Here is a 14,273-nt window from a genome sequence, read left to right as displayed (position 1 = left end):
GAGATTGCCTTTGCTGTTGTTTTTGTTGTTGTTGATGCTGCCTGCTACCGCTTTTTGCATATTAATTATGCATGTTTTCGGTTGGTGTGAAGGCATCAACACATTGTTTGAATTTAAAGCAACACAAGCGACAAAATTAGGGGTAAACTGACTGCCAGCAAAGAGGGAAGGAGAGTCACAACAAGTCTCCCTTTAGGGTTTTTCAGACTCTGATTTGTTCCGCAGTGGCCCCAACTGTGTAAATATTAAGTGCGAAAGATAACGAGCTAATAACTCACTTAATTTTTGGCTGTTTTGTGTCTGCCTGGATGTGGGTATTCGATGTAAACACAACTTAGTGCCAGAGAACGGAAAAAACCCCTTAACACACATTTCCCAGGCGATCTGCTCACAACAAAACAGTCGTGACGTTTTGACACTTTCTACGCGGTACTCAGTTTGGACATGGGAAAACTATGTTTGGGAACGATATAAAAGCAGACTTCGCTTCATTGTGACATTTCTGATTCAAAGAACAAATATAATTTATGTATGCAGAAGGAATTAGATATTTATCTACATGGTAAGTACGATTTTTATGAAGCATTGAGGACATCAGGACAGCACCGATAGCTGTCCCAGGCCCAGTTTGGTATGCTCTTCAGGCTCTTCATGTAGGTCTCGGCATGCTCTTGCAGGCGCTGCAGAAAGAGCTTAAAAGTGCGGAGGTTGAGCTGTCGATAGTTCGGGCAACGAGTATCGTGATGGTGGTTCGAACGTTCGAGCTCCACCATATTTGGCGTATTGATAAGCTTGGCGTTCTGAGCCGACTCCATGCTGGCGAAGATCGCATATGAGTCCTTGATCATCTCAAAAAGCCAGTCTTGGAAGTCGGATGACTCAAAAACATCACCAAGCATCTGGTTCTCGCACTGAGTGGACACAGACCGAAGCAGCCAGGCCGGAAACAGACAGAAATGCATGTTGGACATCAACTCGAAGACGTACTGCTGCCGCTTCTCGCATGCGTGCTCCAGTCAGAGGAGGCAGGCGAAGAAGATTTCCTCCTCGCCATTCACGCAGATTGTTTTCAGCCGTAGGAGGTAGACCACCTCCTGGACGTCCAGCTCGAGAAACTCCCGAGAGGCAACCAGAAGAAGGAAGCTCTTGCGGACTCGGGACAGCAATATGATCATCAAATCCTCGCAACGGTGTGTGCGGGCCGACAGATAGGTGTGGAGGGCATTCTGTTAACAGATGCCACCAACAGCATCCAGTCGTAGATCCTGTGGAGGAGGCACATGTTCACATTCTCTATGGGCATCTGCAGGACGCTGCCTTTGCAGCTCCCAAAATTCTTGGCAAAATATGGGAACAGAGACCGATCGACTTGGAGGAACTGGGACTTGATCAGTACCTCCAGGTCATCGAACCAGTAATTGCGAATCGCCGAAAGCATGACATCGTATTGAGCTGAAAACTGTGGAAAACTTACCCAGCTGGCACTGATCATTTTGTATCTGGATTTTGGCGCATGCAATCTTTTCAAGACGCCATAGCAACTCATAGTCGTGAGTGGTGGCCTCTTGTTGCCCTTGGGTTTCCGAGTGTTTCTGGTTCTTAATAGGCAAGTTTATCTTGTCAATATTGGCTAGCTGGGAAGTGGAAAAGTCTAGTATATATTTGCGATTTGCCCAAACTTTTAGTAGATTGTATCGTCCCAGTTGGAATACACTTTGCACTCCTGCCTCTGCATGTCGTCACAGCAGAATGTTTTAAACGTTTCGGGAGCTTTAAAAGACTTCCTTGTCTTGCTTTTTAAATTTTGTTAAATACGTACAGAGATTTATTTGAAAAGAAGTATTCTAACTCTCTCCACTCTGTAAACCAGCCATTTCTTCTGCTCAATTTCCTGCTTTAAAGGTCAGTTCCATTTAGTTCCAAATCCCGACTTCAATGTCAATTTCCTGGCGATAAAATTTGGGTGGTACAACACGCGTCGCGGTTTAAAAAGCAATGTCAATAAATTTTCACTAGAACGAATTTATTGGTAAATCCTCGCCCGCTTTATGACACGGAGACACAGCCTTAGCCATAGCCATAGGCAAGGCCAGGACCTCACAGGAACAGAGACTCAACCCGTTGATTCTGGGGACAAATCTGCGACGCGTCTAAATGTCAATAAAAAACACATTCCGCTACCCAGCCCAACGATTTTCAGGATATTCAGGAGAAATTCCCTTCGTTTAGCGACGAAATAATGACACAAAATAGCATAATTCGACGAGCAGCCAAAAGGGTTGCTCTGAGCAAAGAAAAAGTCAAGGAAGCAACATTGAAATTGCCTGATTTAGTAGACGCATGGGGACAGCCTCCAACCCTACACGGAGGGGATGTATGAAAAATATTAGCAACAACAAAGGAATAAAGCACACATATAAGAAAAACTAGCAACAACAGAAAAAAAATTGTGTGGCAATAAAATTTGCGTAAATAGTCCAATTTGCATTGAATGTGGCCCTTATTTATGGCACTGGCACCGGCACTGGGACTGGGACTCTTACCCGGGAGGCATTGCGCAATCAGGCAACCCTAGAAAATGGGGGCACGAATGGGTATTCGTATGGGGGACTGGAGTCGGGGGTTGTGTATTGTTAGCAGTGTGCCATTTATTGTTGTTGTTGTTACTGCTCTTGTTGGCCAAGTGTAAATTTGCCAAAATTTTGTTGAAAGAAATATAAATAAAAAATGGGCAATGGCTTGAAATGGTAATGGGACTGGGAATGGATCTGGCGACTTTTGGGATGGTCTGTTCCATGACTTTTACGAATTATCAACGGCAACTCAATTTGAATTATATCCGTGGAGAAAACTTAAAGTTCAAATTGTGATGGTTTCATGGGGGGATGGTGGACTGCCACTAGAAGGGAGGATTATGTAATCCACGTAATTAATTCAACAACCAATCAATCCGCAATAGCAGGGGCAGCTCACCTTTTGTTTCGTTTCGGTTTTCCAAACTTTGGCCAGACGAAAGCACTCGAAACTTTCTACTCACAATGGCCGCAATCAGGTCTCCGGAACAATTAACAATCGATGCATCCAATTAACAATTAAAGGAAAGCCCCCAAAATGGAATGAAGGTAAAAAAAAGTTGGCTGCCGCGGAAAACTTCGTACAGCGATGGAAAACTTTCCATTCGATTGGCCCGAGCTGAACAAATTTTATAAATAAATGCTAAATCCTCCATAAATATTTGAAATCCTCCAAATATACAAATTCCAAGAACACACACACCCCCATCGATGCTCCCACATCAACTATTTATGGCAAGACATCAGGCGATGGAACCAATTGGTTTTCACACGCACGATTCAAACCGGGACCTAAAGACTACAACTAATAATAAATACACTTTGTCAATTTATTTTGGATTTCATTTAAAATTCAAATTGCAGCAATTAGGGTGAAAATTAAGTGCTGATAGAAGCTTCATAAGAGGTTTACGGGTTGCTTTAAGCTCTTCACCACTACACTCCCTTTACAGATGGACTAAACGCATTAGAATCGCGACAGGATTGGGCCCTGAGACTTGGGACACTTGAACAGATGTCCTGGCATTTGAAATTCACAAAACTAAAGGCAAATGGGGGAAAATAGGAAATGTGAAATGCGAAATGCCGCTGACTCAGCCAGAAAAGACAAAGCCGAAGGACAGGCGAAAACACCTTGTTGTTCCTGGCTGAAGGATGTGAAGATAAAGCCAACGAAGCTGTCAATGACAGTTGGCTGTTGTCAGCACCCTCACAGCGGTGGAAAATTCGCACAGCTGAGCGTTGAAGAAGGGCCAAAAGTTATCTGCCTGAATAATTCCGGGAAGGCTTAGAGTTGGAGGTGGACTGGGCCATGAGAGAGGCGCAGAAGTTTCGTCCGTCCTCTAATGCATGTTTGGCATTTACATAATTCCCATTGGCCATGGTGAGGGGTAAGGGGATTGAAAGCACTTGACTCGCACCAGCATAGCCCAAAAACCCAGACCAAAGCAAATATCAATTACAATCACGCAATCGGAACAACACGGGGATCGGGGACAACAACAAGCAAATTAATTGAAATCAATGCAAATGCCCAGAGCCCAGAGCAGGATGCCAACAAAAGGAAGGATCTGCGTGGACCTTAAGGGTTGCTACTGCTGTTTGCTGCTACTTCCCTTTCGGGTTTTTCAATTTCTATAGGCAATCGCATTTGTCAGTGGCTTAAGTCGCGCTGCGCTACTCTCTCTTTACACAACACCCTCTCCCCGAGGCCATCCGTTCTCCTCCATTGTTGTCCAACATGTCAAAGCAATTGCAAACATTCGGGCTGCCTTTCATTTATCAGATGAGTCCCGAGAGCGAGAGCTGAATCGGTTTTACTTTTTCACTCGTCCACTCTTTCGCTTGATCTATGGATTCGATTTCGCGGTTTGCTGAGCACCGTCAGCGAAAAGATAACGCTCCGATAAGTAGAGTCCCGTTCGGTACTCATCCTCGTCCACATCCACCGCTCTCAGTGCGATAAGTAAACCATTTGTGTAATATGTCAACTTGTTTCTGGCGGCTTCTGTGGCCATTCAATGGCTGAGCTCTGCGGGTCATACAGTTGTCTTCGCCTGGCTCTGGCCCTTGAACAAGTAAGGAACCGCCTTCACAATGCACATGCAAAGCGATCAGGCAGGGATTTCAAGGTACACAAAACTACTCTTATATTATGTCTTTAATTTTTCGTCTACTTCGCCCGAGGCTGCCGCACCACTAAAAATGCGTTTTCTTTTTGCATGTTTCCATTTTTCCCAAATATTTTGCGTAATATTCAAATGCTAATGACTACATTTGCCAACCCCTGCCTGACGCACAGTCAGCCAGCAACCGAGGGGAGAGGAGAGACCATTGACATATTCAACTCATTAAACCAACATTCAGCGCTGTGCCCCCTACACAATGCCAGAGAACTCATCTGAATAAAACGGAGCTGAAAAGGCAAAAAAGGATCGCCGGCTGCCATGCTGTATTTGGATGTATTTGCCAGGCTAATAATAAACACCCAGTCAAAAAAAAAGAAGAAAAATAAAAATAACCGACAAAAAAGAAGCCAGGTCCAAGACCAGGGCGCAATGATGAATGCGAGAGTGCGAGAACAATGGCCACAATGGGTAACAGGATCAAAAATCAGCAACAAGAGAACAACCCAGATTCAGACCCAGACGCAGCAGGGCTAGGCTAGGGGGCTGGGCAAAGAGGGTTCATTAAAACTGCGTCTCGTCTGACACGGGGTGCAGATTGAAGATTGAACTACCCCTGGGTACGGAGATCAAAGCAAACTGCAACTGCCATTAGCACTGAATCACACACTACACCGAAATGCTACTTCGTATTCCACTTTTTATGGCCAGGGCCCAAGTAAAACTTATTACAAAAAGTTGACATTGTGTCAAACACGGCATAACGAGCGGAGGAGAGCAGCGAAAGCCACACCTTTCGCTCGCATCCCGAATCCCGTCGAGCGTCGTGCGGTTCGCAGTCGCAATTATTGCGTTTGAATTGTCAACACCCCCCCGTTGAGAGATGTGGCAATGGGAATCGCTCAAGAGGGGGCAGGGGATTGGCATTGGGAATGCCGTATAACGTTGGTCAAACCCGAAATTCGCCACGGGTCATACGCCGCACCACTCTCATTCCCGCTCGTTCTCTCCTTTACAAGAAATTCTCTCTCTTTCTGTCTGTGTGCATTGTGTGGTGTGTGTTTTTAACGCGTCGGGTGTCGATTGTAACAATAACATTGCCCAGAGCGCAGATTTGCGCCTTTCTAACGATGATGATGACAACGACGACGGGTTACTGCCAAATTCCCAGTGCCATTGCCATTTCCATTTCCATTTCCCTCCCATCAATTGTGACCCAATGGAGAGATGAGGGAAATGTGTCATTATTTTTAACAATTTTTTCGTGTAGCCGTGTGACTCTTGGCACCTTCTGTAATTTACGACCTTCGCTTCTTCTGCTCTGATAGACTTTGATGATGATAATTGCGGTAGGATGCGGATGCCTGCCCTGGACAGCTAATGGGGCTCGGACTCGACAGTGGTAGATTATTAGCACAGAGTGGGACTTTGAATAATTGCTGAAACTCCCACGCCATAGTTTAGGGGGTTGTTCGTCAGCTTTTAGTCCTCAATTGTCGGTTCATTTTAGTGAGCTATTGACTCAGCCGCAGTGTAAGCCATCCTGCAACACTTCATCATTATATGCATCGGAAAAAAGGAGCAAAGTGCAGCTTAAACATAAATGAAGGAGCACAGGGATATGTGGTGTAGCCCATAGATAGAGCCGGACAGAATCAGTCCAAGGGCGACACAGCGAGACGGAGAGGCGGCCAATAAATCAGATTTATTGGTTTTCAAAACAGATTTTCGGGGCGACAGAGACCAAAACCACAATGCGAGTAAAACGAAGTGAATGCAATCTTTTTCCAGCCCACCTCCTCTGCAATTCGCAATCCGCTCTGTATGTTGCCATGACACTTTTGACCATATGGCCGGAATGCCCGATGCCCGATGCTCAACTATGGCTCTGAAATCCATCACAAGTGGCACGGACGCATTGATGACACAAAGCGTGGAAGGATTAATCCGCCGCTGAGCGAAGCGCAGAGGAGTAGACAATGAAAGTTCATCATAGCCACAGGGCGAAGAGCACAGCAGAGCAGGTCCCAGGATGATGCCGGGCCCTTGGTCGACGTTCGCTGGCAATTTGTCGCTCGTTTAGTTGAGTTGTGCGACAAAAATAGAATAAATGGTACAGATAATGGAAAAAATGGACTTTTGGATGGGATCGGATGGACGAGGGGCACAGTAAACCACTGGCCAGGGCTGCAGCCACGTCCATAGCCCTGCAGCTCCTGGTAATCCGACGATTAATTAAAAATGTTGTCCTCGGTAAAGGGCTTAAAAATTGAAATTGATTGCCGTCGCAGCGGCTCGGTCGGCTTATGCAAAGTTTTTGCCCCATCCAGTGAGGTTTTCTTTTTGCAATTTGAGCAAACTTGTTTATGCTAAATAACAATAAATATAAATACAATCGCAGTTATTACTAAGCGAAAATACTCCAGGGAGTCGAAAGTCATCAACGGAAAAGCAGAACCCATCATCATCATCATCGCCATTCTCCACCTGATGGAAAAACCGCTTATCAAGCTCCCGGGCGGAAATCCCTGGAGAGATGCGAGGCCGAGGGAATAAAAGTAAAACGGAGAAAGTCAAGCCAAAGAAATCGTGAAATTTCATTTGGAAAAGTTTACATATTTTGAGCACGAAAGTTCAGGACAATTACTGAAGCAACATTTTTATTTCTAATCAAGACTCCCTTTTGTCTTTATGTGAATATTAAGCCATACCCTGAGAGAAAAATGCCCTTCATTTTTTATATTTACTCTTACATTAACAAATACGAGTAACAATTAATTGTTTGTGTTTAAAATAAATATTCATGTACACACATGTACATACAGCTGTGTGCAATGAAATAGTAGTGCCGAACCTCATCACTTTCAAAACTATTTTTTAGACAATTTCAACCATCCAAATTAAACAGGTGATACCTTTTTAGAAAGCCTGAAATGTACACATTAGGAACCAGATGGATTCTTGGAACGTTTGCGTTTCGTCTTCTTGTTTTACATGACTTTGCAAAAATGACCATGAAAAGTGATGTTCAATGAAAAAGTAGTACATTTTTTGAAAATCGAAAAAAAAAACACCGAAACTTTAGTTAATATCCATCTTTCATGCTCCACATGTTTCTTGAGGTTTAATATTTAGTTTTTTTTATCAATTTTAATTCAATTACTTCCTTGCTCCCGCCTGGAATAAATCAATAAGGTCCTGCCCAAGCTTCAAGAGTATTTTAGCCAATAATTTTTTAAACACTGGCTCTCACTTTGCTTTGGTTGCCGGAATTATATTTATAATAATACTTTTTTCATTCCCCCATAAGATTTTGATGACATTCAGATCGAAGGGCTGATATAAACATGGAAAAACGCCGATCTTTTCAGGTGAAACCCAATTTCTGGCGAGCTTTCTTGAGTATTTCGGATCATTATCCTGTTGAAAGATCCTTTTTAAAGGTGTTTTTCAACTGGAATATAAAGGCGATGTATGAAAAAGTATGCTGGCCCACTCAATTTTGTGAAATACTCCAACGAAAGGATAGGAAGTAGTACTTCATATAGCCTGGAACTCATAGGGCTCAACCCAACATGCCCAATACTGTTTTTTTCATACAACTTTACACTCGACTGATGAGTGATATTGTTTTTTCACTGTGACACAGCTCAGCCACATGCGTCCTTGCAAACTTTAGCTGTATACCCATAAAGGTACTCTCAGAGCCAAACGCTTAGCTTTCTGGGACTTCTTGCAATTAAATAATGTCTAGTCAGTCGTATACTAACTGTCATAGCACTTACAGAGCGATATACAATTGTTTTCATAACTTTTGAGGATATTGAAGACCTTGAAAACCTTGGTTGAAGACCTTGGTTTTTCCATACGTTTTTCGCATAAAAGATCAGTTTTAAGGGATCTTCTTCTAGTTAAAATGGTTAATTGCAAAAGTAAAAGCACATTCAACTTAGTTTTCAATTCCATTTTACCTCTTGGCTTTAGTTTTTAATCAAAATCTTAGGTATCCTCTATTGGAGCAAACAATGATTTCTTCAAAGCTCCAAAAACAAAACAAAAAACAACCATGTCCAAACATTTCTTTCATCAAAATATTTAATATAATAGATTACGTTTATTTTTGGTGACTTCTTCGAATTTATTTGTTGTGTTTTCACTACTTTTTCAATGAACAGCCCATTTCAAGGGTATCCGTCAAAAGTTATGAAAAACAAGAAGATGGAATGCAAATGTGTAGGGATTTATTTGAAAGTCTGGAGGTCTCTCAAAAAAGTCTTTGAATGTGAGGAGGTCCGGCACTACTATTTCATTGAACACAACTGTACATGTAGATGGGGGTTTAGACTCTTTTGAACATTAGTTTTGCGATAATAAGGAAAATTCACATGCAAATAAATGTGAAACCACACCACCACCCGCTTTTACATCTACAGCCCCCTTCCCATAACTCACACACGCGTCAGAAGTTTTCTTTCGTTATGATTTCCATTGAATCAACCCTTGCTCCGAACCGCTCTTTGCTGTACGTTCTCCAGGACCAGTTCTGTGAACAATGAAAAGCCAATGTCATTTTCTCATATCAATTAGTTACAAGCGAGTACACTTGATTCATTAGCGTGATAATTACAACCAGACAACGCTGTTTGGCAGCTAAAAGAGCGCAATGAGGCCATGGCGATGATGATGAGAGCTTGACATGTTCTTGAAAAAGTTTCCCACGAGGGAAAGCTTTAAAAACAAAGCCAAACCCACTTTGTCACGATGAGTGGGTGAGTCCTGAATAACAAAAAAACACCTATAAAATATCCTTGCAGGTCCATCGTGCTCATAGAATTAAGTATTTTTCTCTACATTACAAGTATCTGCGGAGAAGCATAGCATCCCCTGCAAGGGAAAGTCATGCAATTAACGCTTAAGGTCGAAAGCGGTCCGAAAGCGGAAAATGAAAAGGGAAAAAGTGAAATGAAAAAGTCAACAGCCGCGACAACAAATTGCCGAACGAACGAAGCATGAAACTCGACTCGGATGTATCTCCAGGTAGATACTAGCCGAGGATGAAGTGGAGGCTGAACAACTACAAAAATGGAATATACTCTAAGCCAAATCCCCTCATAACAATAAAGTGAATCCTTTCAGCTACAAACGACAAACCCTTTTAATTGGACTACAAAGCAGCAAGAGGCTGAGGAGTGGAATTGCGGAATTCTTTTTCTTTAAAGCCCAGCCGGAATGGCCCTGCCGTAGAATATTGCACAATGGTAGGATAGCTGCTGCTGCTGCTGCTGCTACGTCTGTTGTCAAGACAATTGATTTCATCTGCCCCATAACTCATCCATCGACGAGAACGAACCCCTTCATCGGCTGGTTCACATACCATTACGAGTATCTATGAGTTCGATTTGGAATTCGCGACGCATTTTCCCTTTGATTTGTGTTAAATTATACCTTATGTTCTGTTCGTGTCGTCTCGCTTCAAATCGAAACCGAAGCTGAAGCTAAATCTGAATCCACCCCTAGGCAATCCCCGTTGTCATATTTACCCTTGTGTGCGCTAATTGCAGTTTGTTCAGTTGTGTTTGTCCCGATTCTGAGGTTAAGTCTTTGAGTACTTTCACTGCAGATTTCTGTCTGATTTCGACTGGAGGTCCCACAGTTCCCGTTTGAACTTGATGATGTGATGTGATCTAAATTGAAATGTAATTTACTGCACAAACAGGGAACGGTATAGGTCCTTCTGCAAACAGATACAATTTTGAACCTTTGACACACTTCCAGGCTTGTTTTTTTGTGTTTTTTTTTGTTGCAAATCAATAAAAAATGCAATCCCCGGTAGGGAAGAAGAGCCAAACAATTATCCCATAACAATTTCCCCTGGAGCTCAAAGACGGAAAACTGTCTGCTCATTTCCCCCCACTCAATGTTTAATTTCCTTTCAATTTATGCTAGAAATCGGGCAAATCCAGGGACAGGCCAGAGCCAGGAGCTGAAAGCCAATTTGCCAGCCCCGATCCGGAGCTGATGATGAAGCTGTGTATTGATGAGCTGCCAAGTCGGCGCTGGAGCACCGCCAGAGTGAAGTTATGTGTTATGTGTGGGTTCCTTATTAGATGACGTTCATCCTGCTCCTCACATCCTTGTCGCTGTCGTTGTCGTTGTCGTTGCCGTTGTCGTTCCACAGAGTCAAGTGGATGGGACGCATATCAATGGCGAGATATGGTGGAAGAGGAACAGCAAACAGCAGCAAGCAAAAAAATTTCGCTTCAAGTGTCAATCAGTGACAACCCAGACACCCTCCCACACATACACACACTAATATAGATACAGGCAAACACATCTATGTATGCATGAGGGTGAGATGAAGCAGAGACTGCTAGAAGCTAATCGATTTATGCTGTAATATTCAAAAAGTTCCCCATAAAGAGGACCTCGGAGGACGACCTAATCCAGTTCGACTCCCCCGTGTGCCATCGTTGTTATAATTTCTGCACCATCCCCATTGCCATTCCCAGGCAGCCAGTCACCCAGACACGTGTTCGTTGAGGTTTGGATCCCTGTTTAGGGCCAGGAGCTTCGGGCCATGTGTGTGCGACGAGTCCACCTCGTCTGTTTATCTGCCTGCATTTGTCGCATTAAAATTGAATAAAAAATCAATCTCAATTCTAGCATAATTTGATTCCTGGCTTCGATTATAATCGGAGCGAAGTTTTCCGACTGGCAAACTGGAACTCTGGGGGCGGGAAAAATAAAGAGAGATGCAAAAGAAAGCAACAAATAAATAAGTAATAATTTGTAAGGACCTTTGCCTGTTCAAATGGGATATTTATGTCGGATCTCTTTTTTCCCCCCATTTTCAAGTGCATTAGCAATCCACTTTCTGCTCGCATTTCGTGTCTCAAATCTTTTACTCTTACTCGGGCTTAGCACCAAATACTACACTTGGCTCAAAGTTTATCCTTTATTCTCCTCCCTCAGTTGGGAGACTCAGCTCATGTGGGGGAAAGAAAGAAAGAAAATCACAGAGAGTTTTCCTTTCGATACTCAAATGCCAGGCGCTTATTCCAATGCATTTAATAAAGTGTTTATTTCGGTTGCAACAAATTTGCCAGCTCAGTGCGGAAGGAAGACAATGCCAAGTGAAAACCTGTGCACGACACAAAGGAAAATTGCTTTTCCGCTGCGCAGACACACACATACACACTCGTGAGGGAAAATACTTCGCACGCTTCGTGGCAGACGAAATATGTGCCCGGCAAATACGCATCCCTTTCGCTCACCCCCACAGAAAATGGAGACACGCCGCCGCGCTCATGGGCAAACCTATCGAAGTTTTTCCGTATGACGTATGGCTCCAATTCGAGGCTATGGATGTGTTCGTGACACGACGGAGTCATCGCCGTTAAATGATTTCGAGTTTTTGAATCGGAAACAGCTGATATATTAAATTGGCTTCATAGAATTTTATCCGCACGCTCCCATCTCTAGAGTTCTCTAGTATTTTCGGTTTTCGGTTATTCTGGTTAGGGAAACTTTTGCAGTTCCTCTCCTCTATTTCTCTCTGTCTTTCTCTCTGTATCTCCGCATAGTTTTATTTTGTTTCAAAGTTGCCTTTTACTTTACTTTTCTTTTCTATTTGTCTTTCGGTGGATTCAACTCCAATGGTGGCATGCGGCATGGGCGTGGACGGGGTTCAGTTTGAGTGGCACATTATTTGATGATGCTTTTCGCGATTTTTTCGCACTTGAATGCCTGATTTTTATTAGTTGAATTCTTTACGGTTTCGCTGCGTTCCAGCCAGTAAAAGTTTCAGTTCCTTTGCCATTCTTCCCTCAGCATCTTTCTCTGCCTCTCTGGTTGGATAGGAAACTTTCACGTACAGAGATTTTGAAATATGGATGGAAAAGTGTATCCTTGGTTGGCGATAATCGAAAGTTCCTTTGTATGGCAGGGTCCGTTGTCTGGGCAGTTGATCATTTGGTGGCAGTGGCATTTAAAGTGGATAAAACGAGTCATTGGATAGATATCCTCCTTGCGGTTTCTCCTCTCATCGCGTGACCGACAGGGCCGCGAAAAGCGCAAAAATCCGGATGAAGAAATCCACACAAAAACGTAAAACAAATGGAGGAATCAACGAGCGAGCAAACGAACGAGCGGAAATGAAAGTCAATTTGAATACATTACCAATTCTAATTACGATTTTCAAATACAACGGGTGGAGGGGTGCGGTGGGAACAGCGGGAACAGACAAATACGATGGCTTGAATAATATAATATTGGTTGCTGGTCCCTCCTGGCCCCACTCCTAGACCCAGGACCGCCATCCTAGGAAGAAACCACGAAGCATTCAAATTGGAATTTCAAAAAAGCGAATAGACAACAAGGCGACAGACATCCGAGGGACAGGAGAATGCTCGTAAAGTGGAGTGGTCCGGTGTGGAGGGGAGTTGAATAGCTGACCAAAAGATTAGCCTGGGCAAAGCCAGCGAGGGAAAGCTGTGAATTTTCACAGCCAGTGACAGGAAAAATGGCGGCCAAGAATCGTATTTGAATACATCTACTGGTCTGAGGGCTTCTCTGTGGGTATTCAGAATTTTCACAGCATCAGAGGTTAGAGTACGAAAGAGTACCTGGCTTTCAGTGTGGCGCCATCATTCTCAAAAGAGGGATTCGCATTTCGTTTTATTAAAAATTCAAATACCTGACGTTATCGCTTTAGAGGCAGCTTAAGCCACCTGCAAGCATCAACATCGCATACCCAATCCACAGACATATACAAGCCACTAGAAGCACCACCACCAGAACCACTTGAACCCACCATTCATCCACCCACCCAATCACTTGACTTTCGGCACACAAGAAACAAACTTTAGCTATGAGACTCGCTGATTATGCAGGCTTCTTTCTTCCAGTTTTCCTTATGCCAGGTCCAAGGTCTTGGCTTTGGTCTTGGTCCTCTTGTGGTTCGGTCCCTGTGCCTTCCTCGACCAAAGCGAAACGAAGGGGGGGATGGCGCCGAATTAGAAATGAAAATTAAGTAAATATTATAATATGTTGCCACCTGGCAGGCAGGCAGCCAGTCAGAGAGGTATTCAGACAGAACGAAGGGAGAGGGTCGCAGTTTGGTTTCGGTTTCAGCTCTTGGCAAATAAATGATAAGCATTACATTTGATATTCATTATTTGATAACGTGCAATATGAAATAAAAATAAAAACGCCAACTGAAATGAAAATGTTGCCTCTCTCTCGGAATATGTTCTATCCTTCAGAGTTGCCTCGTCGGGGGAGGAGGAGGAGGAGGCCATCCAAGCCGTGGGTATGGGTGGGTGCCAGACAAGTTGCCCTATCAAATGTTTGCCTAAGTGAAATATGTTAAATGTTATGATATGTGTGGTATGCGCCTGCTTCCCCTGTTGCTGCTACCGTTTCTTTTAGCTTGTGATTTATGAGAATTAAGTGGGGGCCTGAGATGGAGCGGGAGATGGAATCTTGGGGTAAGAGCTAAAATATATGAGTTTTTCTACCTATGGCATGACTTGCAGCTAAAGGATAATTATGAAGGGTTCACCAGACAAGACAA

At 43.5% G+C, this 14,273-nt stretch overlaps 1 protein-coding gene across 1 annotated transcript in view; it reads right to left on the bottom strand.

The window, feature by feature from the left end:
• The window catches only part of LOC117580440 (putative uncharacterized protein DDB_G0282129), a 56,959-nt gene that overhangs the window by 1,106 nt on the left and 41,580 nt on the right, over positions 1–14,273 (bottom strand). The gene's annotated exons all lie outside the window — the stretch shown is intronic.

The sequence above is a fragment of the Drosophila guanche genome, unplaced genomic scaffold (assembly GCF_900245975.1).
Source record: "Drosophila guanche unplaced genomic scaffold, DGUA_6, whole genome shotgun sequence".
NCBI classification, from domain to species: Eukaryota; Metazoa; Arthropoda; class Insecta; order Diptera; family Drosophilidae; genus Drosophila; species Drosophila guanche.
The sequence above is the reverse complement of the archived record's forward strand: the minus strand, read 5'-3'. Positions and strand labels throughout refer to the sequence as shown.